We start from the raw sequence: 26,427 nt of genomic DNA, 5'->3' as shown, positions 1-26,427 counted from the left end.
TTATCTTAATTCTAGAATGTTTCTTTTCACTCTCGGTCTCATTTTTGGATGAAATCACAATGTATCATGGAGCTTGTGATGGGATGTCCACCCCACACAAGGCTTGAAGGGGTTAAGATGGCTTGCTGGGCCAATTAGCTCCCCAAGCTGCACCAGGAAGAGAGCCAGGGCACAGGGAATTAGATATGAGGCTCAGGGAAGGGCCTGTATAAAGCCCAGGAACTGAAAGGAGGTAGCCTACCATTACTCCCTGGGAGGAGGGAGTTTGCACTGGCAAACCCAGAGAGGGGAGAGAGCCAGAAAGGTAGGAAAGGCTCAGGGGGAAAGCAGCAAGGTATGGGATAGGGCTGATCTGGGCTGCTGACAAGAGGGCCCCTGAGCTGGAAATTGGAACCCAGGGTAGAGGGTGGGCCCAGATTCCCCTACCAGCCACTTGGGAAGTGGCACAGACCACACAGCAGAGAGCAGACTGTCAGGGACAGTTTGCCTTGGAAGACTGATACACTGGAAGAAGATCACCATAGTGACCTGGCTGGAGGGCCAAGTCATGAACAGGAAGCTGCAGCTCCTGGAGTGAGAGGCGCTGCAGGGTGAGAGAAGATGATGGGTGGAGAGATCACCAGAGAAGGGTGCAGCACCTGGTAAGAACTAATCCCCAGAGTGGTCAGGAGGAGGAGTCCTTAGCAGTGTGTGGACCACGTGACAGAACAGCATAACCTATGTGACAATGAGGATTTCTGAGGAAAATGTTAGCTGAAAGAAGTCATGTTTAACTTTTCAAAAAAGATCTATGCAAACTGACTACTACGCATTATGGCATCTAAAAAAAAAAGAGTAAAAATAAAAATGAAAAGGGGTTAACTAATCCTGCTCTCACTATCTGGAAATAACAGTTGCAGAAATATTATACTCTCAGCTTTTAATATCACTGAGGTGATGTGATCTTATCTTATGGTTCTGTCAAATGGGATTTCTGGTATATTGAACCACAAAAAATTGTGTTTAAATGGTTTGACTCATGAGTCAAGAAATTTAGAATTAAGGCTAAAAAATTTGTCCTTAACTTTCCCTATTGTTCCCCCTGTCTGAAAACCTCTTCAGGACAAAGATGTGATTTAAGCCTTAACTCTGAATTACCTTGCTTTTGGGGAATTAAGTCAGTCCCTAACTCCTATTTTAGTGCAGTTATGTAATTTAATAATCCCAGAGCTAAGACCTTGCATAAGTATGGCAAATTTCAGAGTGAGCAAGTTTTTATGGCTGAATTTAAAACACACTTCTGAACTGGGGCTGATAATGGAAAAATTGATGGACCCCTAACTTCAGTGGTGTTACCAGGTGCTGCTGTAGTCACTATGAATAAAAAGCTGAATCTTATTAAACAAGCTCATGCTGGAAGACATCCAAGACAAGTGAAAGTGAAGGCTTCAGAACATTAAAAAAAGAAGTTTAAAAATGGACTGCCAGGGGAAAATAATTACTGTCTTTTGTTGTTGTTGCTTCTTTATGTCTTCTAAAGAAAATTCTTTTTCCTGCTTGCTTTTTAAACCTTATAGATGTCAAGTCGGGTCTCAAACTTGAGTTGTGAACTCTCTACCCATTGAATGAAGGGTTGAGACTGTGGACCCTTTACCACATTTTTCTCCCAAGTATTTCTCATGCATTGGAATTAAATAGGTATGAATGAATAAAGGTTTTAACAGTTTGAGCAAAAATCCCATCCCCTCTAAAATTGCTACACTTTCAATGTACAATATTGTGATGTCACAATCACACTAGTTATATCTCCAGGAGTTCCAGGATATACCAGACCTGAATGTTTATTTTTTTCCCCTAAACCAACAATAACAAAACCCAACCTCTTAGGCTTCTTCCTACATCATCAAGAAATAAAAAAAGGGCACAAGCGCACTTTTCTCTCAGGTCACCTTTAACGAAAACAGGGCTTATCTGAAGTCAATCATTTCTATTTACAGTAATCTCAAAAGTTCATATTAGCTTTGATTGTGCAACTTGCATTTAAACTTTGATCTTCACCTCCTTGATCTGACATACAACTTTTGCTTCTGACAAGTGAACCAAAACAATTATTGAAAATGGCTCTTCAGTTGGAGTCAAAGGGATAAAAGCATCCTTGCTGAAAGTGGATTTTTTTCCTGGCATATGCAGAACTAGCAACAGAGCACGTTTTGCTGCTTTTGTTTTATGTGCACAATATTTTCGACATTTCTAGAGGAAACATGGTAACATTTCAAATGAGTTACTGTGTCTATCTTGATGGCCACTCTATGTCAGATCCTACCCTCTCCTTTTAGGATTGGAGGGCATGGAGATCTAGTGTATCCCTTCCCAGCACAAAATAGGGAAGTGCTGCCTTCAGAGCCTCATTTGCCGTCCCCCTGCACACAGATCTGCTGGAGTGTAGGATCCATGCCTGGAGAGGTAACGGGTCACATGCAGACTGGAGGTGACAACAGGAAGACAGTCTTGAAGGCAACATCATTCTATCACCAACTCCACAGAACATTCACCAGTATTAGCTGATCTACCCTGTCAGGGTTAATTTATCCACCTTTCTCCTCTGCACTGTGGAATTTCTCCTTTATGAGTGGCTTCAGGTCCACTAACTAACATAGTAATCCCCATCAGCAAGGATCCTGCAGAAACTATGCAATCTGTAACAGATTCAGAGACAGCAGAGCCAATCCATTAAGGGCCAGCTTGTGGAGCTCTGTATTTCTGCAGACCTGAGGGGTTATGCTGGGACAAATCCCTGCTTGTTCTGTGTGTAAGCAAACCCCATCCCACTATCGAATGATGCCAGCCCACTTACAATTTGCCTATACAGGTTATTCCCATCTCGTTCTCTCTCCTCGTGCGACAAAGCAGCAAATTTCATAGAGGAACCAAAGTGGAATCAGGGTAAATTCCGTTTTTTTTCCCCCTCCATTCAAACAATTATGCTCAGCTTGCAGAATCTTACATCAATCACTTCTCACGTTCACATGGAGGGCACAAGAATCCAGCTTTCAAAGCGTACTTCATAATCTGCTGTAGTTGTTGCAGTCCATTACAGTTCCAGTAAAATGAACCTGCTATCTAATGTAAGCAGACTCCTGTCAATTATCCTCCAATTTACTGCCTGTAGCTAAATTGAATTTGGTTCTGCTTACATACCTGATCTTTTACAAATGACAACATGCCTCTTCATATTAGTTTCATGACCTTAAAGTGTTTTTCCATGCCATCCTTGTATCTCTGACCCTCTATTGTTTCTCTTAGTTACACAAAAGAGGGACCCAAATCTAGAACAAAAAAGAAAAGGAATTCGGACTCAAATCAATGCTGACACTGGATAAAAATACAGAAGAATGTTCCGGACTTAATTTAAAATCAAATACACTTTTAAGTAAATTCTTTGGCCATATTAAGTCATAATTTTCATGTTTAGCACCTGCAGGTTTGAGACGGGTACGGTTTATTTTCAGGCTGATTAAGTTGGAGTCACTAGCAATTAATGTAAAGGCAGAGTTCAGCTCTATCTGTGAGCTGTAACAAAGTACACAGAGTCCACTGTACCTGGTGACATGCAGATGACCAAGAATTGGAGTTACTGTACTGGATGTTAAAGGCTTTTGGAAGCCGAAGTAGTGTGCCAATATTGTATAATATCTAACAACTTAAAATAGTTAGTCTCCAACGCTGAAACCTTTAATAACCACTGAAAAGGAACCATGCACAGATATTATTATAAACAGGATGGCTGTGCATACTTATTTCCAGTGCCTCATTAGAAGGATTTTATGTATTCTTCAGGATTTTTAATATTAATCACAATTTTAAATCATTTCATGTGTTGCAGTTTTATATCTGAATAATTCATATTGTTATATTTAAACCTAACCTTTCTTGCAAACAGTGGGCTAGATTGTGCCACCCCTACTGAGGCCCAATAGTAACTTACTCTTAGAGTATATCCATTGAAATCAATGGAATAACTTGAGGAATACAGTAAAGGTGGGACAATTTGGTCTTCTACAGTTAGAATAGGTTAAAATCTTAGTGTCTGTCATCTCTACATTTATTTCATGCACAGAACTTGTACTGATCTCAATAGGGAGTACTGAAGCATTCAGAATTGAGCATCATATGTAGTGGCTGTTACTAGTTAAACCATAAGTTTTATACAGTAATTATAATATCTTAACAGGTCTATTAATCATTTTGATGTATAGGCAGAGTAACAAAAAATCATCTAAGGAGGATAGTAGCGGAGAGAAAGAGGGAAAATAAATCAGACATTATTGTAAAGCAACCTTTCTTAAGGGGCCTCCATTTATAAGTAGTTATTGTTCACCGTTGTATTACATACAAAGGCTGATGTTTTAAAAACACAGAGGCTTGAGTTCTGTACACAAAGCAAATGGATAGAAAGGTACACCCAAGATCTCACACACTAAAATAAACAGAGGAAATGCACATGCAAAATAATAGCTAGACCATGTGTGCACTAATCTGATTTGTGCACACAAACATAGTAGCTTCGTATGGGTTTACTTCTGTGCAGATGCATTTATTTGTAAACCTTCTAGAAATCTGGCAAAAATGCTCCTAGCAAAGAGGCCAAGTGAGAGGCTGCCTTTTATTAAACAAAAAATAAAAACAAAAAACAGACACACCCCTTGTAATCATGCATTTGAAGCATGTTCTGAGGCAAAGATGCAAAAATGGTATTTTGTGTTACACAGTGACCCATTCCTGGGAGTAAAATCAACAGTTTTATAAAGGTCACAGAAAGGAAGGATAGTTAGCAAGCTAGAACTTGATTTTATGCAAAAAATAAAAAGCAATGAGAATTATATAATTGAAATCTTTGTGGAATGTATTATACAAAAGGACCCTTTTTAAAGGCTAGTACATTATCACTAGCAGTAGGTTAAATATTTTATGTACAGTTTCATGAAATATAGACCTGTCTAAATAACATTATTAATTTCTCTATTTGCATCACAGTAGTGTCTGGAGTCCCCAGTAGGAATTGGGGTCCAATTGTACAAACAAATTAGACATGGTCCCTTTGCCAAAGAAAGTGTAATCTAATTTAACACAGATACAATGAGTATGTTCAATAAATAGAAGAGATCAGAAAGATAGTAACAATGATCTAGGATTGTGCAACTACGTAGGGTAGCCAAACGCATAACCTGATGGTTCCAAAATATTTAACTCCCCCCCTCATATAAATAAATAAATAGAAAAGTCCCCCACTAGACCTTGACCTAGTGTTATCAGTGGACAATTTCCTGTCGGCTTCACAGTCAGAGTGGATCCTGAGCAGGAATTAGAATAAGTTAATGGTTTTATGGCCAGTTTAAGGAGGAAATTCCAAATGCAAGGGACAGCCTGATAGTGCAAAGAGGATTGTGAGAGAAATGGATAAACCGGCCATTGAAGCTGCCATCACTGGTGTGGTAAGATACAAGAGTTGGTCAACAGAGAGGGGCAGAGCTGTATAGGGTCTCCTGCGTGAAGACAAAAAGCTTGAATTTGATGGGGTAGAAAAAAGGAGGGGCCATGAAGGGAAAGCATGGGGGGCGCATAAATATGTTCAGAAAGATGGGGAAAGAGGATTATTTTAGCAGCTGCATTTTGAATGCACTGGATAGCGACAGTGTGAATGTCCAGGAGGCTGAAATGGAGCAGGTTGCCATCATCTAGAGGGGAGATGAGAGTTTTACAGACTGGATCCAGTTTTTACATAACTCAACGTTATCACCATGACAAAAACATATCGGAGTTTATTTGGCACAGTATAACACCATCAAGGTGAACTAAGTAAACGCTGGTTATATTGCTAGTGTTTGATTTAAGATTAATTATAATCTCAAAAGATATAAAAATTTAAATATTTAATAGATAATAAAACTAATAATAGAAAGTATTTCACCCATGAAGGTAATAACTAAAATTAAAACATGTGACTGTGCCAACAGTCATCCATTAAGTAAGATCCTAACCAGTCCCAAATACAAAACAAGGCAGAGCAGGAGAGGAGATTGGTGAAATAGCCAGTGAAACAGTCATGAAATACCCAGTGATACTCAGACTGTGTTAGGTAAACAAAACGCTTTGTTCTTTCAGGATTTTTAAGTACATGTGGACTCCACAAATATCTTTAAAACAGTCCTAGTGCACTTGCTCCCTCTGATTTGCTGTGTTCTAGTGTCCTCCAATGGATACTTTTGAAAGTGCTAGTTCTGAAATGGCACTGAATTAGAATTACTGCTGTGACTTCGAGTCCTTGTGGCACCTTAGAGACTAACAAATTTATTTGGGCATTAGCTTTTGTGGGCTAAAATCCACTTCATCAGATGCATGGAGTGAAAAATACAATAAGCAGTATATATATTACAGCACATGAAAAGATGGGAGTTGCCTTACCAAGTGGGGGGTCAGTACTAACGAACCAATTCAATTAAGGTGGAAGTGGCCTATTCTCAACAGTTGACAAGAAGGGGTGAATATCAAGAGAGAGGAAAATTACCTTTGTAGTGCTCACGAGGCCAATGCAATCAAGGTGGACATTGCCCATTCCCAACAGTTGACAAGAAGGTGTGACTTGTTTAATGATTTGAGTAGGAAACTGCATGCAAGATTGGAGGGGAAGGGGACAGGAAATTAAGTTCTCACCTGATCTTCAGTCTCTTCCCTTTGACTAGCAACACTCGGGTACATGAATGACACACATTTTACCCAATAGTTCAGCAGTCAAAGCACTCACCCAGAACGTGAGAGACCTGGCCAAAACAGGGCATATAGTGACCCTAGGCAGAGAGAGAACTAAACCTGGGTCTCACATTCTAAGTGAGTGTCCTAGCCACTGGGCTAAAGCTGATAAGGGAGGCAGCACTGCCACCTCATACTGTAAATGTAGGCCTTTAAAATATTGCCCAAATACCCCAAAGAAAATGGTTGGGTTGAATTGTGTTTTCATTTTTAAGACCTGAAGCAGATTCAATTGACCAAATTGAATCTGCTTCAGGTCTCTCGCAATTTTCATATTTAGTGTGACCCTGTCACGGGGTCACTCATCAAACTTGCGCCTCCTGCTGCGCATTTCAGGAATTAGCTCAGTCCCAGTGGGTACGCCCGTGGATGGTGGTGGCTCTCCCATCCTCGCCTCCACCTGCAGACCTGTTACGGCTCCTTTCCCTCAGCATCTGCTTCCTGGCATAGCCCTCCCGCTGTCTCACCATCCATTCCCCCCCCCACGCTTCCAGGGGACTCCTCCAACAAGAGTCCAGCCACTCCTTGCAGCAGCATGGCAGTCCACAGCCAGGCCGCTCCTTCCCTGCTTGAACTTGCCCTTCCCCAGGTACTAGTCTCTCTGTAGCCCTCTAGGAAGCCAGTCTTCTCCCTAGGGCTCCCTGCAGCAAACTTACTTGCTCTGGCCTGCCGTTGCCCTGAAGGGCTGTTTCCTTGCAGCCCTCCAGGCTGGGTTTTAATCTTATCAGGGCCAGTGTGGGGCAGAAGCCCAGTCACAGACCCAAACTGATATTTTATTTTTCTGCAAGTGCCAGCAAACCTGAAGAGTCAGTTATTTACCCAGTTCTAAGGATTAAGGTCAAACCAGGGCCTTGATCAGGCAAAAAATGTAGGGCCCCAAAACCCATTTGACAGTTTCAGAGTTTAAGGCATAAATCAGTAAATATGCTTAATACACCATTGCAGACAGTTATGGGACAGTAACCATTTTTTATCACTACTGCCTGGCCTGGATTTAAACTACTGAGCTAATGGTAATAGGCTCTGTATCCTTTTTATTGATCCATCCATGTCACATGCTTCCTCTATAACTTTTATATTGCTCACTATACAAGCACAGGAAGAATAATGTTTCCCTTACAAAGAACTCAGTAGTAATAATCCCTTTCACCCACGTTCCCTTCCACATAGAAAGATTTAAAACAGTGTCAGATTCTCTTAAGCACAAAGCTCAGTAATATACTTCCAGGTCCCCTTATACACACAATTGTCTAATACACTTTCAGATTCCCTAAGAGACAAAGCTCTGTAATCCACTATCTAGGTTCCTTAAAGTGGAAAGTGTCTCGTATTCTTTCCCATTCCATTAAGCACTGGGGTTTCTTACAGGCTGTAATTTTTGCTAACACAATTCTGTCTGTGTTCCCAGATTTTCCTATGCTATATTCTCTAATACAGTCTCAAATTCTCGAGCATTTTTCTGAGGCATTTATAAAGGCCATTTAACCAGTCAGTTTATATACCTTCAGCACATCTAATATTTAAATTTCTGTGTTTCTTTCTACTGCAATTTGCAGTACTATAGAAAGGGTGGCTGACACATAGGCAGGCCATTCATCCTGTTTGAAGCCAGACAGTCCTGCGTTTCTAAGGTTTCTCCCTCATCCAGTACTGAGACAAAACCGGATGTGATTCTGTCCAGTATTGCACAAGGGACACGATTTTGAGGAATGCACTGTCCTATCCCTGTGGGATGTGCCCTCACATGCACAGTGCATGCAAGGTCATGCCTTTGGGGCAGTGCCCTCTTCAAAATGCATCCCCTATGCAGAGAGACCTCGGGCACACCGTGCACATGAGGTCATATAAGCGGGGGTAGGCTCATGCCGTTCTCACAAGTACTACAATGTCTGGTATTCTGGGGATACATGAGAAGCCACCTTTATGACACACAATAAAATAGACTGAGTAAAATTTTCTAAAGTGAATTAGGAACCTAAGGGCTTCTCTACAGAGTGCATTAGCTTGCATCAGAGGAGTGTAAGTTTTAGTCCGCAGGAGCATGTCGCACACTAACTAGCCATATGAATCCTGCTGGCCTGCACTTTACTATGGTAACATGCACTAAGCAACTTTATTGTTTGAAATGGGACTACATTATCACACACTAGTATACAGCATTATTCATGTATTTGTGTTTTAATATGCATGCTCTGATTTATGTCTATGTGGTATGTTGTATTATTTACCTGGGAAATGGTAATGTCAAAAGTTTGTTAAAATCACCATCTTGAATGGTGTCTAGTAGATGTTTGGCAGCCATGTTGGCTACCCTTCTCTTTGGAACTTTGGTGCCCTTTTGTTTGAGTTGACTGGTCAGGTGGTCACTAATCTGCCTAGAGAGTAGAGGATATAAAAGCCCCACACACACGGGCACTAGGGTGCAGTCCTCCCTAGTGGCAGCCTGCATTCGCGTCGTCAGATCAAGAACCGCCGGAAGATCTCTGAGAGATACCACCACAGCTACTTAACTGAGAAGCGATCCTGATCCTAATCCTGGTCCAGCAGTCAAAGGTCTGAGTCCTTTCTGCGCCACCTCTCATTCCCAAGCACAGTGGTAGGTCCAGATCCAACATTGCGAGGCCAAGGCAGATGATCAGGCGAACTTTGATCTGTAAAGTGTAAGTATCTTTGTCTGTCATTTGTAGAGGGAGAGGGTTCCGGACTTCATGCCTGTGCAAGCCACTGAGATATTTTGTCCATATACTTACCTTATGTTAAATAAAGCACCTTTTTAGTTTTTTTTAGTTCTTGTCCCTTATCTGCACTGAGATCAATTAGGTGATAGATCCTAATTCAGGGACAACCATGCCTATGACTTCTTAGCAGGGGTCCATAACATTCTTAATTCCCCCCACACGCACATTGATACACTGTAACAGTAGGGCACTTTTAGTAGGGTCCACACAAGCCAGTTAGTGCGCAACATGTTAGCGCACACTAAAATGTACACCCCTCTGGTGCGGATAAACACACTGTGCAGACAAGCCCTAAGTCTCATTCTCAAAAGTGACTTAGCCACTTAGGATCCTCAACCTCATTTTAAATAGAATTTAGGCACTTTTGAAAGTGTTACCCTTTACCTATGTAGAAGTTAGAGGCCAGATCCTCAGCTGATTTAAGTCAGCCTAGTTCCAATACATTCAGTGGAGCTAAAATAACTTACACCAACTGATGATCTGGCCCTGGGCTGGGAAAACAGAGTGACTGTGCCAAGTACAGGGCATACAGTTATGTATTATTACTACTGAGGATCAGCAAATCCCTGCTTGAAAAAAATACTCAGCCAAGACCTTCACAAACCTTTCATCTTTAAACTCAGATGTTACCAGCCTCCCAGCTAAACAAGCCCTCCATCAGTCTTCTTGCAATACTGAATCCCTATCTTAAATGATCACCTCCTTATCTAGGGCAGTAGAGAGAAAAGACAACAATGCCTTTTCCAGATCTACTTGCAGCTCCACTGTGGGAGAAGTGCTTACACTAGTAGAATCCCTTAAGTTATTACAGCTCTGCTAGGACATAAGGGGAACATGGCTGCTGATTAGAGCTGGTAAAAAATTTCAAGACTAGATTCTTTTCCTATCAAAAGATGCTGTTTTCATTGAACCTACATTTCCATGAAACCTTTATTACCAGTTTTGATAAAAACTCTCAGGTCTAGGATGGATCACACCCAGACCTACTCCAAAATAACCTATAGCCCAGTGGGTAGGTCAACACCCTGCTGGGAAGTGGGACACCCAGGTTCAAATCCCTGCTCTAAATCAGGCTGAGAGATTTGAATCTAGGTCTCCCCCATCCCAGGGGAGTGCACTAATCACTGTGCTATTTGCTCTCAAAGAATTCTGGATTTACTAATTTCCTTAAGAAAATGTATAAACTGAACATATCTGTATAAGAAGCTGCATGGGATATGATAACTAGTTCTAATCAGGTCAAATATTTTCACCTTGATAAGATCCTATGGTATTAAAATGCAAAACTCTTCCCATAACTGAAAAGATTGCCTATAAAGAGCCACTGGAATATCAGGGGTTACGCTTTAAGGTTACAAAAGAGGTACATCTTGGGAGGATTTACAATGGTTATTGTGACAAACGGAAAGACACATTGCTTAATAAGAAAGTTTTGTTCCATTTTAGCAGGGAGAATGCAGTCCTGGGTTTCTAAGCATGCTGTATAAAAGTAAGATATTTCTATGATGTAACAGAGCAGCATTATTCTTGGATTATTTAAGTGGAAATGGAGACAGTAATCTGTCTATACCACTACTCACAAATGATTTATGGATTTAGGGGTGTTTTTTGGCCTCTTAAGACACATTGTTTTAAACTAGAACATATTAGTGCTATAGAAAAGCAATCCTGGCTGATAAAAGGTCAAATTTTTCAAGAAAAATAATTTTTATTTCTTGAAACTTTTTGCTTTCCAAAAGTAAAGTCAGTTTTCACAGATACTTTACCCTGAACAGTTGTTCTTGCTGAGAAAATAAGGATATTTCTTCCCAAACTTTGAAACTTTCCAGGTTGTTAGGGTAAATCCACAAAAACTGAATTTTGCACTGGTGATCAAAATTCACTCTTTCTTCCAGAAACAGTTGCCTTCACTGGGGTAAACTGACATTTGTCCTGAATGAAATTCACAAAAATACACGTTGTTAAACTAAACTCTTTCCATCCCATTGAGGTTTCTACCTGCAATAAATGAACAGGGAAGAAAAATACAGGCACTCCCATCCCCCTGTTTCCTCTAAATTTACATTCATGAGGGAAGTAGAAGTGTGTTAGTGAAGCAACTGGGTCAGAAGAAACCCTATAGGATTTTGAATGAACACACAACTTACAATATAAATCCTTGAACATCAAGTGATAGTATTATCCATGTGATAGATCACCAGGAATCTAGAATGCACTATAATAGAGAAGCAATTTACTGGCCACTTGTGTTATAGATGCACTAAATAGTAGTTTCAGTACTTCAGCATTTCAGTAGAACTACTGAAAATTCTTTTCTATTGGAAGCCTTGAGGCATAGGACACAATATAAAGATATATTAAAAGGTAAAGGTTACCTTCTATTTGTGTCATTCAGGTGAGGCTCACATACATTTAGTGCCTCATGATTGGTTGTCCACTTAGTTATTCAGGGCTGGGCAGTGAGCAATCTGACTGCATAAGACAGGGTGTTGTTCTGTAAAAGTCTGTTCAGCTGTCATAGTTGGCAAGATAGCTTGTGCTCACATGTTGTGCTTATGTCTGTTTTCGCCTTAGAAGATGCACTAGATAAACACGGACACCCCATGCCCCAGTACGAGTTAAGTCTTTCGGCACCCCCATTTGCAAAACAGTGGAAACCTGTGGAAAGCATTAATCTGGCACAAATTATTTTTGTGGGGGCCATTCTGCTCCCATTAACTTCAATGGGAGCAGAACTGCGTTCTCTATTTTATTATCAGTTATCAGCATGCAGGGCTGGATTAACCCATAGGCTAATAAGGCTATAGACTTAGGCCCGCTTATTTTTAGGCTCTCCTGTAGGCCCTCCATTCCATATTAAAGTAACAGCTAAGCGACGATAGCGGGGCGATCAGAATTTCTGTGTCTCATTAGATATTGCTTTGTACAAATTAATCCATCAAGATTTTGGATTCAATTTATGGTGGTTGTGATTTTGTCTTTGTGGGCTAAGCAAGTGTTTGGGGGCCTAAGCAATATTGAACGTTGTACACCATAGGTCTACACTGGACAATAGAAACCATGTTAAAGAAAGGAGGATGGCAGAAATTGAAGGAGGCCAAAGAAAGATCGGAAAGACAAGATGTAGTACTGAAAGGTTCTCCTTCTCTGCTAATGTTTTTTCCCCCTACTAAGACTGGTGATGAGGAAATCCAGGGAAATACAAGCTCAAGTGAACCGGCTGCACCTGTGCCTGATGAAAAGGAGCAGCCTCCTGTGACTTTTCTAGCTGCAGTCTCACCCCACTCCTCTGAAGACTTTCCCAGTGATAGTAATACAAAAATATCATTCTCCAACGATCCAGGCATGTGGGACATGACTTCTCAAGATCTCATTGCATATTGGACTGAGAAGGGCCCACAGAAATGCCAGAATCTAGATGCTGACTTTTCATTGACAAAGCAAGAGTACACCAATCAGAATAATTATCTGACCAAATCAATGTTTGAATATGTGAAGTCTAACAGACACCCTGGCAAGCAAGAATGACTCATCTATTCGCCTTCTAAGAAGAAAGTGTACTGTTTTTATTGCTGCCTGTTTTCTGATACCAAAAAGTGGGGAATGTTCTGAAAAGGCTTTAATGACTGGAAGAATACTGGATACATTACCAGTCATGCAATGAGTGAGCAGCATACATTGTCAGTTAGCGGCTACCATGCCCGAAAGAAAGTTAGTAGCAGAATTGATACCCAAATGGAAAACCAGTTTGTGGCAGCTTGTGCTTATTGGAAGAATGTCCTCAGACGCGTAGTTGAAACCATAGTTTTTCTTGCTGAGTGTGGTCTACCATTCCATGGCTTAGATGACACTGTTGGATCGAAACACAATGGCAATTATCTTGGCATTCTAGAGCTAATCGCAAAGTTCGACCCTTTCTTAGCTCAGCACATCAATGAACACACAAATCATGGAAAAGGCCATACATCGTATCTATCAAAGACCATTTGTGATGAATTCATTGCACTGCTGGCAAAGAAGATGGTATCAGCCATTGAGATCAAAGATGTGAGATATTTTTCAGTGTCCATCAATTCAACACCAGATGTGTCACATGTATATCAGCTGACTGTCATCTTGCATTATGTGCTACCCAGCAGACCAGTTGAGCATTTCATGACCTTCATAAACGTCACCAGCCACACGGGGAGAAACTTGCCTTGTACCTACTCTATTTCCTCAGCAAAAATGGGATTGACATCAGGCTCTATTGTGGCCAAAGCTATGAGAATGCAAGTAATATACGAGTGGCAAATATTCAGGGATGCAGGCAAAGATAAAAAAGCGCAATGCTTTGGGTTGATTACATACCATGTGCTGCACACTCACTCAACCTTGTTGGCCAGTCTGCTGTGGATTGTTTTGTTGAAGCGGGGGGTGGGGGGGGGTGGGATTTGTCCAAGCATTGTACAATTTTTTCTCTGCATCAACCACTTGTTGGATGATTCTTAGAGATTCACTACCAAAGGGATGCCCAGTGCCCAAAATCACTCTTAGGGAAACGCTGGAGAGCCAACAGTGAAGCTGTGAATGCAGTTGTTCTGGGATACCCCCACATCCTTGAAGCGCTAGAGAGCATCAAGGATGATGAACCTCAAAAATCAGCAACAAGAAAAGATGCGAAGATCCTGAGTGATGCAATGCGCACTTTGGAAACTGATATTTTCTGTGAGGTCTAGAATGATACACTTCAGCCATTCAGCAGGTGCAGTCTCAGCTTGCAAAGTGCTCAAATTGACCTTTCCACTGCTGTAAACCGAATGAGGAGTCTTGGAACTGTTCTTCAACAAATGTGGGATAGTTTTGATGAGTATGAAATTCAGGGGGCTGCAAGGACTGCTAACCATGAGTATAAGTCAGCCAAACGCCACAAAAGACAGAAGACATGCGACGATGCAACTGCCCACTCATTCAGTGACAAGGAGGCCTTCAGAGTTAATCCTTCATCACAATCATCAACAACTGAAGAGTTCATTAGAACATCGGATTGAGGATTACAAAAATATTGACAAAACCTTTAGAGTACTGACAAATTTTTCGCCTAACATTTCAAGTTCAGAAGTCAGTGAAGGTATCAAACATGTGTGTGTGGCAGAAGTACCCAGACAATCTCCAAGTAGATTTTACTAAAGAATTTCTTCAAATTGTTGATTTCACATCATTCTCAGATATAGAGAGAAAAGATGACAAAAGCAAATCTATTTGGTTGTACCGAGTTATCACTAAATCCAACATGATAGAATGTTTCCCAAATGTTGAAACTGCATTACAGTTGTATTGGTCACTAACAATCACCAACTGTAGTGGAGAACGTTCCTTCTCTCTTCTAACAATTCAAAAATGTCCTCCAAACCACCATGACTCAATAGCATCTCAGTGCTTTGTCCCTCTTGAGCACTGAGAATGAAATCGTCAGGTCTTTGAATTATGATGACATCGTTCATGACTTTGCCACAGCTAAAGCTAGGGGGGAAATTGTTTGTTTGAAGAACTGAGTGTAGTGAGAGTAGACTAAACTTGTTAATTTTACATAAATAAATAATATGTAAACATGTATGTAGATAAATGTGTGATGACTTTATAATTTTTTTTGCTATATGTAATTCATACTTAGACCCTTCCCTCCCATTAGCCTTAGGCCCCCATAACCTTAATCCAGCCCAGTCAGCATGCTAGGCACTTTACAGTGTACAGACTAAAACCAAAGTCCCTACCCCAGACCCCTTAAAAGGGCTTGACCTTGCAGAGTACTGAGCATTCTAGTCCTGGTCCAGTAAAGCACTTATACATGCACTTAATATTTAAAAGGTGACTGATCCCACTGAAATAAATATCATTTTATTTGAGCTCTCTTGAGCAGTATCTGTTTTCACACCTGTCTGTAAGGTGCCTAGCATGCTGATAAACATTACTATTGTCTATTATTAATATTGATTTATCAATGGGAACACTCACATACTTGAAGTTAAGCAAAGCTTAAGGGCTTTCTTAGATTGGGTCCAGAGCACTCAGCACCTTGCAAGAATAAGCCCTTAATAGGCGATATACAAATAAAAGAGGAGGGGAAGGGAGGTTTCTGGGGAGGTTTGAGAGGAGTGCAAAGGTGAATTCTGGCAGTGCGGGATGGGGAGCCACATGTGGACTACTACTGATAGAATAAGGCATCAGTTAAAGACTTTGTGGGGAAGGGGAGGAAAGGTAGGGCAGCAATACACAATGCAGTGTTCTTAACTCTCATGATACTGGTATTAGGTTTTTCTGAAAGCCCCAGCCACTGGAATTATGTTTTGTGACAGGGTCGGGCCAGATGGCTACAGGAGAGTAATAGAAGGCAGATGTATTAGCCCCAGGCTAAGCAGGTCCCTTTTCCCTGGGTAAAGTAACAGGGAAGGTTCGAGAACAATCAGGAACCTTCTGAAGACAATTAAGACAGGCTGATTAGAACACCTGCAGCCAATCAAGAAGCTGCTAGAATCAATTAAGGCAGGCTAATCAGGGCACCTGGGTTTTAAAAAGGAGCTCACTTCAGTTTGTGGTGTGCGTGTGAGGAGCTTGGAGCAAGAGGCACTAGGAGCTGAGAGGGAGAACGCAGACTGTTGAAGAACTGAGGTGTACAAGCATTATCAGACACCAGGAGGAAGATCCTATGGTGAGGATAAAGGAAGTCTTGGGAGGAGGCCATGGGGAAGTAGCCCAGGGAGTTGTAGCTGTCGCACAGCTGTTTCAGGAGGCACTCTAGACAGCTGCATTCCACAGGGCCATGGGCTGGAACCTGGAGTAGAGGGCAGGCCCGGGTTCCCCCCAAATTCTCCCAACTCCTGGTCAGACACAGGAGGAGTCGACCTGGACTGTGGGTTCAGAAAAACGGCCAAGCTGAGGGCTGCCACGAAGCTCCAAGGCGAGCAAATCCGCCAATAAGCGCAAGACCCACCAAGGTAGAGGAGGAACTTTGTCACAGTTATTAGAGGAGAATCTCAGTTCTTTTTATGTATATTTTAAAGAAGGTCTATTCCTCCCAGTTGTCAAGAAAAGCTTGAAAACATGAACCCTAAAGTCTCAGGAATGAGAAGGCAAATAAAGAAAACCCTATATTTTCTATGTAGATAGACAGATAAATACACACACACACACACACACACACCCTGACTTCAGTGGGCTTGACTCATGATGTTTCAATGCTCGGTGCTGGCAATATTGCAACAGGCCTGGGTTGGTTCTGGAGTTGCACAAGTTATTTTCACCAAGTCTGTCATCTTTCACTAGCTCAGCTGTAGTGGCTCCTCTAGGTGGCCACAGGGCTGAAAAATATGGGGCACAATCCTATGTTTTGTACAACTATCCCAAGATATATGGTCACCCTAGGAAATACTCTACCTGCAAGAGTCTCATAGGGTTAGGAAGGAGTTCATCCCTGTAGGCCTGTGCCCGGCTCAGCAGCAGAATCCTCACAAAAAGGTTTGTGTGGAAATTTTGGGGATGAGAAAATGAAAGTAGTGGAGGTGGCTTTTCTCCATGGTGTGCACCTTGTTCCAGACCCACTAGAATTTCACTCCTTTGACCTGGGATGTGAAGTGCTATATTAGGAACCAATTGTGCAAACACTCCCACGTGATTTCAGCTGTTTTGTGTGCTGAATTGTTTGGAGCATTAGGTTCACAGACAGCACATCAAAGTGTACATTGAAAACTAACGACATGCTAGAAGTACAAATATTTTTGGACTCAAACTCGAAGAATGGCTTCTTGTACTTAAAATGAAAAGGCACAGGTTTTAACATGAAGACATTTAGTGATTAAAAAGCAAATGAGTAAGTTATTAATATTATGAAAAGTACTGTAGGAGATTTTCAAACGTTCTCTCAGTACATATTAATACTGCAACAAGACTGAGGACAGCTTCTCGAAAGGTGGATTTACTAAAGCGTTTAATTAAAATTGGATTTAAATTCTGAGAACGTAGTGGAGTTCATATGCTCAGGCAGAAAAAATTAGTTGCCTTAAAAATTCCTTTTAAAGCTTTTTTTATTTTTAAACCACAGCTAGCTTTCCTCGTTGTACTGGCTCTCAGCATGCTGCCACCTCTGCTGTCTCAACCTTCAGACGGTATTTCAAACAGTGGAGAGATTTAAAAACAAAAACACCTCAAGCCATTAACTATTATTGCTTCCCTTCCCACCCAGTGATTTCATACGTGCTAATCACGCACCATCTCATCATGCAAGCTGGTAGATGTCAGGGTAGCTTCTTCAGCACGTAATAGGTAGAATGCTTAGAAATCCACACCTTGAGAGATTCTTATTCTGCTTGAGTCAGGCTAACCCCAATGCACATGTGCACTGGATGAAGTCTGCTAGGAGAAGCAATGTATAGTCAAGCTGATGGGCCAAAACTCTGAAATTTGAGTGTCTAAAAAAAGGCAAATCTATGCTCAGGCCTCTAAATAATTGACCTGATTTTAAGAGGTGATGAGCACCTCCAGCTGGTACTGTGTCAGGAACCAGGGTATGGGCAGTCCGGTTCAGTGGTTAGAGGCATAAGCAGTCAGTCTGAGGGGGTTGAGCCAGAGTCAGCAGCCAAGGTCTGAGTCAGAGCGAGTAGTCCAGGGACCTGAGGACAGGGTGAGGAACAAGGCCCTGGCCTGCTCCTGATGTGGACCCCACCTTGTTCCTGGTATTCCTTCCAGGCTTAAATAGTAGATTTAGGACAATCAGAAGTCTTGGGAAGGGTTGTCAGTTATCAATACCATGAGCAGCAATACCTCCAGTGACTGGTCTTCAAGGATATATGTTGAATTGACTGTGGCTCTACCAAGGCTGCCTGCTGGAAGCATGAAGCACTGGTTCAAGTCCAAAAATCCTGACACATGGACTTCCATGGGAGTTGAAAACCTCTGGGGGGGAATCAGTAGTTATTTAGATGCCCAATATGGATGTAAGTGCCAACATTAAGGCACAGAAATTTTAAAGTTTTGGCCTCCCCTCCACCCACATCTCACTGACGGTCTTTCCTTCCACTATATTTGGTATTACACTGACATTTTGAAGTAAGATTGAACAGGATTCCCTTCAGAATCCTCTAAAACCACTCCCAAATTGCCACAGATTAGCTGCAGAGCAACCTAAGGTTAAAGGCAGTCAAAATATGACTTTATTCCAACCAAATTTTTAACAATTTTTGGAGTATCAACTAAAAACTGGAAGAAAGTTTTCCACAAAAAATACTTCTCATGAAAACATTGCCTTTTTTTGACCAGCTGTAATGGAGGTGTTACTTTATCACAGGAGCAGGATGTACCTACATAACTGTCTCAGAACCTAGTACTCCTTTATTACTTAAGAAAGAAAAGGTGTTTATTTATTTTTACCTTTGAAATATCCGAAATGCCAGCCAGGACATCTCTAGTTTTGCTGGAGGACATCCTTACCTGTCTTAAAAGGTGCATATTGTTAGCTAAAAGGGAATGGGTGCTGAATCTTTAACAAAAACACCTTTTCTCCAAAATTTTAGTCATAGATGTTAAATAGGGGTTAAGAAAACAAAACAGAATTTCAAACCAGGGCTTTGGAGCTGTGCTCCGGCTCCAGGCAAAAACCTGCAGCTCCCCTGTTCTGGAGCTGCTCCGGGCTCCAGCTCTGGGCTCCACTCCAAAGCCCTGCTTCAAACAGTGACTAAAAATCCCTTCCCCTTCAATTGCTTAATTTTCATTCCCAAAATGCCATAATTTCATTCTCTCTCTAGTCAGCATGGTCTTCGGGGTAGACAACACTTTAATTTCTAACATATCAGAAAAATGAGCAGAAGAAAAAAAGCTAGCTAAATATATATTTAAAGAAATAGAAAGGAGCATAATCCCACCTTTTCCGAGTTATATTTTAAGGACCATTTTTGGCCCCTTATTCTATTGTACAACAAAGTGTACCGTGTGCCTACAAGAAGGCTAAATGGCACAAGTCTATACTCCAGAGACTAAAACCAACATAACCTCATTGTGTAGACGAAGCCTAAACTAACGGAATGGTTTTCCCATCAATCTAGCAATGCCAACTCCACAAGGTCCTGACTCGGTTTTTAAATCAGCCCTTACTCCAGTTCCTTCATTTTTACTCTATTGAGGTCAAGTGGAAAGACCTCCAGATTATAAATTATTTTAAAAAGTTAATACTTTGCATTTACATCATTTCTTCTGTTTGACGATCCCAAAGAGCTATACAAATATTAACCAATTAACTCTCCAGAAATAAGAGGGATAACTGAAATATAGCCACCCACTGTGTGATAAGCAGCAGCTGTGAATAGCACACAGAAACACTGTACAACAATTAAGGGTAAGAAGTGAAAAATACCATAACCAAATGACATTGTGGTAGACAGTCAGGTAGGGAGAAAATTACTACTTGAGCTGGAATTTGTCAGGAACATAAGGATTAACACTTACTCTCTGAAAATTACAACAGCTTTAAGTACTGATCTCTTGTGGTCACTTCCTTTAAATAGCCTATTTGAAAGACATTGGCACACTACTAGTTAGCACCATGTTGGGACATTATTGGTCCATTAGTGACTCAGGGGGAAGAATCACCAACACTACTTCCTGCTATGCCACAGGTCCTTTGAGAACTACTGAAGTATAGAGATATTTTATGAAATCCTTAATATATAATTTATGATTTAGTTGGGAATTGGTCCTGCTTTGAGCAGGGGGTTGGACTACATGACCTCCCGAGGTCCCTTCCAACCCTGATATTCTATGAAAAAGCTACACTGTAGAACTTTTGTATTTCTTTTCATTAGCACAAACTGCCTAGGTTCTGGGGCAATGGACACCACGTTATAATTGTCTCAGAGCCAAATCCTGAGGGTCTCACTCAAATTCTCAGGGCAATTTTACTCAGGTAAATTCCCACTGACTTAAGCAGAAAACTCAGGATGACCCTACAACCAAGGTTTTTGAGAATAGGAGCCCAAACTTAGGTTCCTAAATATCCATATTTAAACACCAAAATTACCTAATACTGCTTGCCTAATAAATGCTACTCTGTGGCTTGTTATATCTTTTAATACACTTTTTCTACAACCCATATTTATTCCAGTGGAACCAGACATTAGCAGTAAAGTTCTATCATCTCACCATGTATAATTAATTTAAAAACATAATATACCGTACTTTGCAGTTGCTGGCGCAGAACATTCAGGACCTGCCCTATATTAGCATTTCAAAATCATATAACCTGCCAGGCCATGACTAATAATTTAGAACAGGTTGCTTTCATCCTTCTCTTTCATATACTGTTTTGTTACAGTCACTGGGATAGATGATCCTTGGCAAAGGGTCCCCAGTTCTTTGCAAACAACTCTCACTTCAGACCCAACAAACTCACTACACCAAACATGTCTTGCAGAATATTTATCCATAAAGAGTAACATGTAAGGTATTTACAGAAAGCTTGTAACTTGTCAAGCTTCATAATCATTGCAGGATGTACATACAGGTAATATTTAAGAATGGACTTGGTCAGGAAAAAGTGAATTCACTCTGGGCCTGAACACAATTATTTATCAGTTTCTAGGATTCTCAGAAATATAGTCTGGTCCCTTACACCAGTGGTTCTCAGCCAGGGGTCCTGGGCCCTTTGGGGGCCTTGAGCAGGTTTCAGGGTGTCCTCCAAGCATGGCCAGCGTTAGACTTGCTAGGGCCCAAAGCAGAAAGCCAAAACTTCACCGAATGGGGCTGAAACTTGGGGCTCTGAGCCCTGCCACCGGCGGCTGAAGCCAAAGCCTGAGCAACTTAGCTTCATGGGGCCCCCAGGCAATTGTCCTGCTTGCTACCCCCTAATGCCAGCCATGGCCTTTATATGCAGAAAACCAGCTGTTGTGGCACAGGTGGGCCACGGAGTTTTTATAGCATGTTGGGAGGCCTCAGGTAGAAAGGTTGAGAACCCCTGCCTTACACAAACCCAAACTGCCACTTGAGAGGAAAGTTAGCCAATAGCAACATGGGTTGTTTAAATTACATCCTCTTCCTACAAAACACAGAACTTGATGCTTCCCTTGGGTGAGTGAAAGGGAACAGAAGTGGGCAGAAAAACTAAACTGTTCAGGGCAATGACCGTCATTTACCATATGTTTGAACAGAGCCCAGCACAGCAGTGCCTTGATCTCAACTGGGACCACTAAGCACTACCCCAAGCCAAATACTAACAAGGGGATGAGAAGCATAGACATTTAGGTATTATTGCACCACCACTGCATGATTTCTCCACTCTAGGCACACCGAGAAGCCCCTTTGCATCCCCTACATATAACCAGGCACCATTTCTTCTATGCTTCTCACTCCATCCCCCCTTCAACTGCATAGGAAGACTGGGGGGAGAAGAAGGAGTAACACTCATCTTTGAGAACATGTCATTGAAGGCAACATGCACCCTGTATCTGACAAAGGAGTGACTGTGAGAGACAGTGCATCTCCTATAAGGTGCTGAGCACCCTCAAGTCCCCTGACTTGGCAAACCCCCCTTACCCCCCCTTACCCCTCCCCCAAAAGGTTTTCAGCACCAAGCAGCATCAGTTCTTATGAGCAACATGAATTACTCTTTTCCTAAAGAGTCATACAATGTGTCATAACACATTGTAGAGACGAGTATAGATGACAATATAATAGCAGTTGCTTTCAAAGCATTTCTGAAGAGGCATTCATATCACTTTAATGCATCTCTATATCATAATACATTGCACAGTAATTAGAAAAAAATATATCACTTAACACAGGGCCAAATCATGCCCTTAGATGCACATGTGCAGCTCCCACAGACTCACTAGGAACCTTGTGTATGCATCCCAGGACAGAAATTGGCCCAAAGCATTTAGATAAGCTACCTTAGAGACAACCAAATAATTCATTGTGAAAATGATATCTTCAGGCTGTGTGTGATGGTAATTCTTACTCTGATACTTTAGCTCCTCCTTGTGGCAAGTAGTAGTTTTAATCTGTACTGGATACAAAGAACATTTTTTTAAGTCTTGCTTTTCCTTCATTATTCTTAATACAGAAAATTAAATCTCACCAAAAATACAATAATACACTATGAGGCAAGAATGATTAGTTCTGAGGATAATGAAAGTAGAACAAAGACAGCATTAGTCTAATAATTGCTATTAGTCACAAATGGGTACTTTCATAACATGATGTAGCTAATCTGTATGTTCATAAAAGCCACTCTGTGTTCAGATACAAATCAGCTATTTCAGAGAATGAGCTTTGGACAGAGATATTTGAATTAAAATAGCCTTTCACAGGCACAATAGCTGTCCTTTTCCCCCTTGGCTTGGGGCAAGATATCCAGCAACACACATTATAGTTCGTCAAAGAATTCCAGTTTATGTTCTGTCAAGCAAAATGTAACAAGCCATGGTTGTAGTTATGTAAATGTCTTCCTTGATGTTACAAGGAACACCACATTACAGTGCAAAGTATGTGCCATGTTTATTTAAGAAAATCGACTCCAAGATGATAAATGTCTTTTTTTTAATTACAAATGAATTATAGAACAGAAAATAACTAAATATATATTATTTTTTTCAGTTTGTGTCTTTTTTGCATGACAGCTTTTTATGTTCCGTCAGTTTCACTTCTGCACTGAGTGTTTGCTTTACTTCCCTTTCTTAGGTGCTAGAATGAGGATATCAGCTTGCTCATGCATGGTGCTAGAATCTCACAAATTCACTCTTTCAGACACTGAGTACAACAACTGTGCAACCACAGTTGGTTTACAGGGTTTTTTTGTTTTGTTTTGTTTTTTTGGTTTCTCCTGTATAACTCTCTCTCAGTTAAGTTATTTAATGTATGCATTTGCAAACAGTGCTTTTAATAGATAATGTATAGGTCTTGTTTTAAACAGTTTTCTTTTGTTTTTTACTAATGGATGCCTTAATTTTTAGCTCTTTGGATCAGGACAAGTAAATTGCCTAGTTTAGAGATGTTACAAATCCACACTTAATTCAGCCAATTATTCACTAATGGCTGTCAGTATCTGCAAATACCTGACATGGTTCTCTGGTACTTCTGGGGAGACCAGAGGCAAAGGAAAACAGCAGCAGCAGACGGAAATGGGCAGGTGGTCTCCCCAAGACGACTCCATGGAACCCATAGGCAGAGAAGAGCAGTGGATCTAGGAAGCAGAAGGGGCAGGCACTTGCCTCCAGCTACTTCTCAGAGCTGCCTGTGCACAGCACAAGACAAAGGGCTGTTTCGCATTTTCACTGATGTCCCCCACCAGGCCCACAAACACTGCAGCAAGAAAAACAACCAAACCAAAAAACCTTAGGAAAAGTTGGTTAAATAATTTGAGCAGCTATTCAGAGGAAGATGCACTTTGCCTCAATTCTGTGAAATTGAACAAATCATAAATTGACAGTGTCCCTTTACCTACTCAATTACCACATGTGCAATTGCATGGGCTATAAAAGGGATCACTCACTCAATACCTCTGACTTTCAGGAAGCTATAACCCTTCTCACAGAAATTCCGCGATTGAGTAATATTTCTCACAGCACCACATAACTTACAAGTGGCCCTACCATTAGCTCCTGCAGCAGAAAGTGCAAATCTTACATCTCCCAGTCTGCTATAATCAATGCTTTGATACTTGTTACAGGCAGAGGGAGCAAACCACCCATGGGAGGGAACAGAAATGTAAGGGGACTGTTGGCCCCTTACTAAAAACTCAGTGGGTTTTTTTGGTTTGCTAGCTCCCAGTACCAAAAGAAAGGGGAAGGGTTGATAGGAAATCAGGACCCTGAGACAGCCAGTCCCCAAGAACAATGGGGAGAAGCCAATGCTCCAGGTCAGGCTGATTGACAGGGCAGGCAGGCTAATGAGGGAGTCAGAGGGGCCAATGGGGTCCCATCCTCCAGGTGAGCTGGAATTGCCTGGAACAGAGTGATGGGGGCTAAGGAGCTAAGGAGAGAGCAGGAGCCCAAGCTGAGCTGGGGAGCAGACCTAGGCCAGCCAGAGAGAAACAGAGAAGCAGCCCAGGGAGCAGGTCAGTGCTGCAAGCAGAGCCACAGAAGCAGCCCTGTGCTGGGAGAAGAGCTGCAGCAATCATAGAATCATAGAATATCAGGATTGGAAGGGACCTCAGGAGGTCATCTAGTCCAACCCCCTGCTCAAAGCAGGACCAGTCCCCAACTAAATCATCCCAGACAGGGCTTTGTCAAACCTGACCTTAAAAACTTCTAAGGAAGGAGATTCCACCACCTCCCTAGGTAACCCATTCCAGTGTTTCACCACCCTCCTAGTGAAAAAGTTTTTCCTACTATCCAACCTAATCAGAGCCAGAGGGGCCAGAAAAAGCAGCCCAGGGCGCTGGAGGCAGAGCAGCATCAATGCTGAGGCAGAGTGGAGCTGGAGCAGTCCAGAGCCGGGTGCGATGAGCAGCTGGGGAGAGCGAGGGGGGAACCTGGGCAGCAGGCCGGGGCAGGGAAGTGCCCCCAGCCAGGAGGCCTTGCAGATGAGACTCAGGAGGATCATTACCCTGACGGATGGGGGTGGGGGAGGCTGACGCTGGGAAGAAGGGTCCTGCCACCTAAAGCCTGAGAGTGTGTGACCACCACCAGAGCAAGTGTCCAACCCGCAGCATCCCTGCAGCACAGCCAGAACTGAGAAGGAGGCCTGGGACTTGTGAGGAACAGATTGAACTTCCCTTACAGTCCAGAGACGCTGGTTGTGATGTCCCCATGCCACAGAGCGGAGTTATGTGTTTTCCTTTAAGCTTTCCCACGTTTTCCTTATTATTTTAAATTGACTGCTGTTTGATAGATTGTATTTGCTTTGAACTGTATGTAATGATCAGTGGGTCAGGGAAGCATCCAGTGCAGAGGGAGCACCCCAGAGTGGGGACACCCTAGCCCCTGTCCTAAGTGATCACAACAAGGTTGGTGGTCGAGCCCTCCAGGAATCCTGGGCCCAGCTTTGTTGGCATTACAAGGACTCTGCCACACAGGAGAGTGGAAGGGGAGCTCTCGAGGTCAGGCAGGCCTCTGGGTAGAGGAAATGGGCGCGAGGACTCAGATCCTTTTGTTAGCCCATTTCACCAGGGTAGTGTATAAGCCAGGAAAGTTCCCCACAATAGCGGGACCATTCCCCCACTTACAGAAAGGATCCAATGATGAGGAAGCTGCACAAGCCACTCTCCCATACCATGGGCTGGAAAAGGAGGATTGGGGAATAATCCATTCCTATACAATCCATTCCTATCATCTGTACAGGCCGGGATATAGACACAGCCTGTGAGTAAACCTCTGCTGTATAAGCTGTGTGTCTGTCTGTGAGCCAGGGAAAACCTTTGTCTGTGGGTACCACAGGACAGAATTCCTTCTGTTTACTTGCCCAAATCCTCTCTCTTCTCTGTTAAGGAGATTACTGAGAAAGGCCAGGAAAGAAAAAAAAAGGAGGAAAAATGGTATCCCATATTTTGAGAAGCCAGTATGTCTTACAAACCAGCAGTGGTGCTGAAACAACTTTTATATAAGGGGTGCTGAAGACGGAAACCATGTATTTGGGTTGTTATTACTACTTCAAGCCAGGGAATGCAGCAGAATCCCCAGCACCCCTAATTCCAGCACCTACGCAAACCAGTGTTTGGAAGCTTGCTAATAGTAATGTATAGCTTGTGTGGCTAACTACTGTAGCTTCTGTGGTACTTGTTGTTTTATAACCTACAACAGTTAACTCATTTTGTTTTTAAATGCATTAATTTAGGGGATTTAGTGGCACATTACAGGTTTACAGCCTGGAGACTGAAATCCTCTTTTTCCAACGGAACAAATACAGCTTCCTTACATCATTGTATTTCAAAACCATGCCCTGA

The sequence above is a fragment of the Natator depressus genome, chromosome 2, assembly GCF_965152275.1.
Source record: "Natator depressus isolate rNatDep1 chromosome 2, rNatDep2.hap1, whole genome shotgun sequence".
Classification (NCBI taxonomy): Eukaryota; Metazoa; Chordata; order Testudines; family Cheloniidae; genus Natator; species Natator depressus.
The sequence above is the reverse complement of the archived record's forward strand: the minus strand, read 5'-3'. Positions refer to the sequence as shown.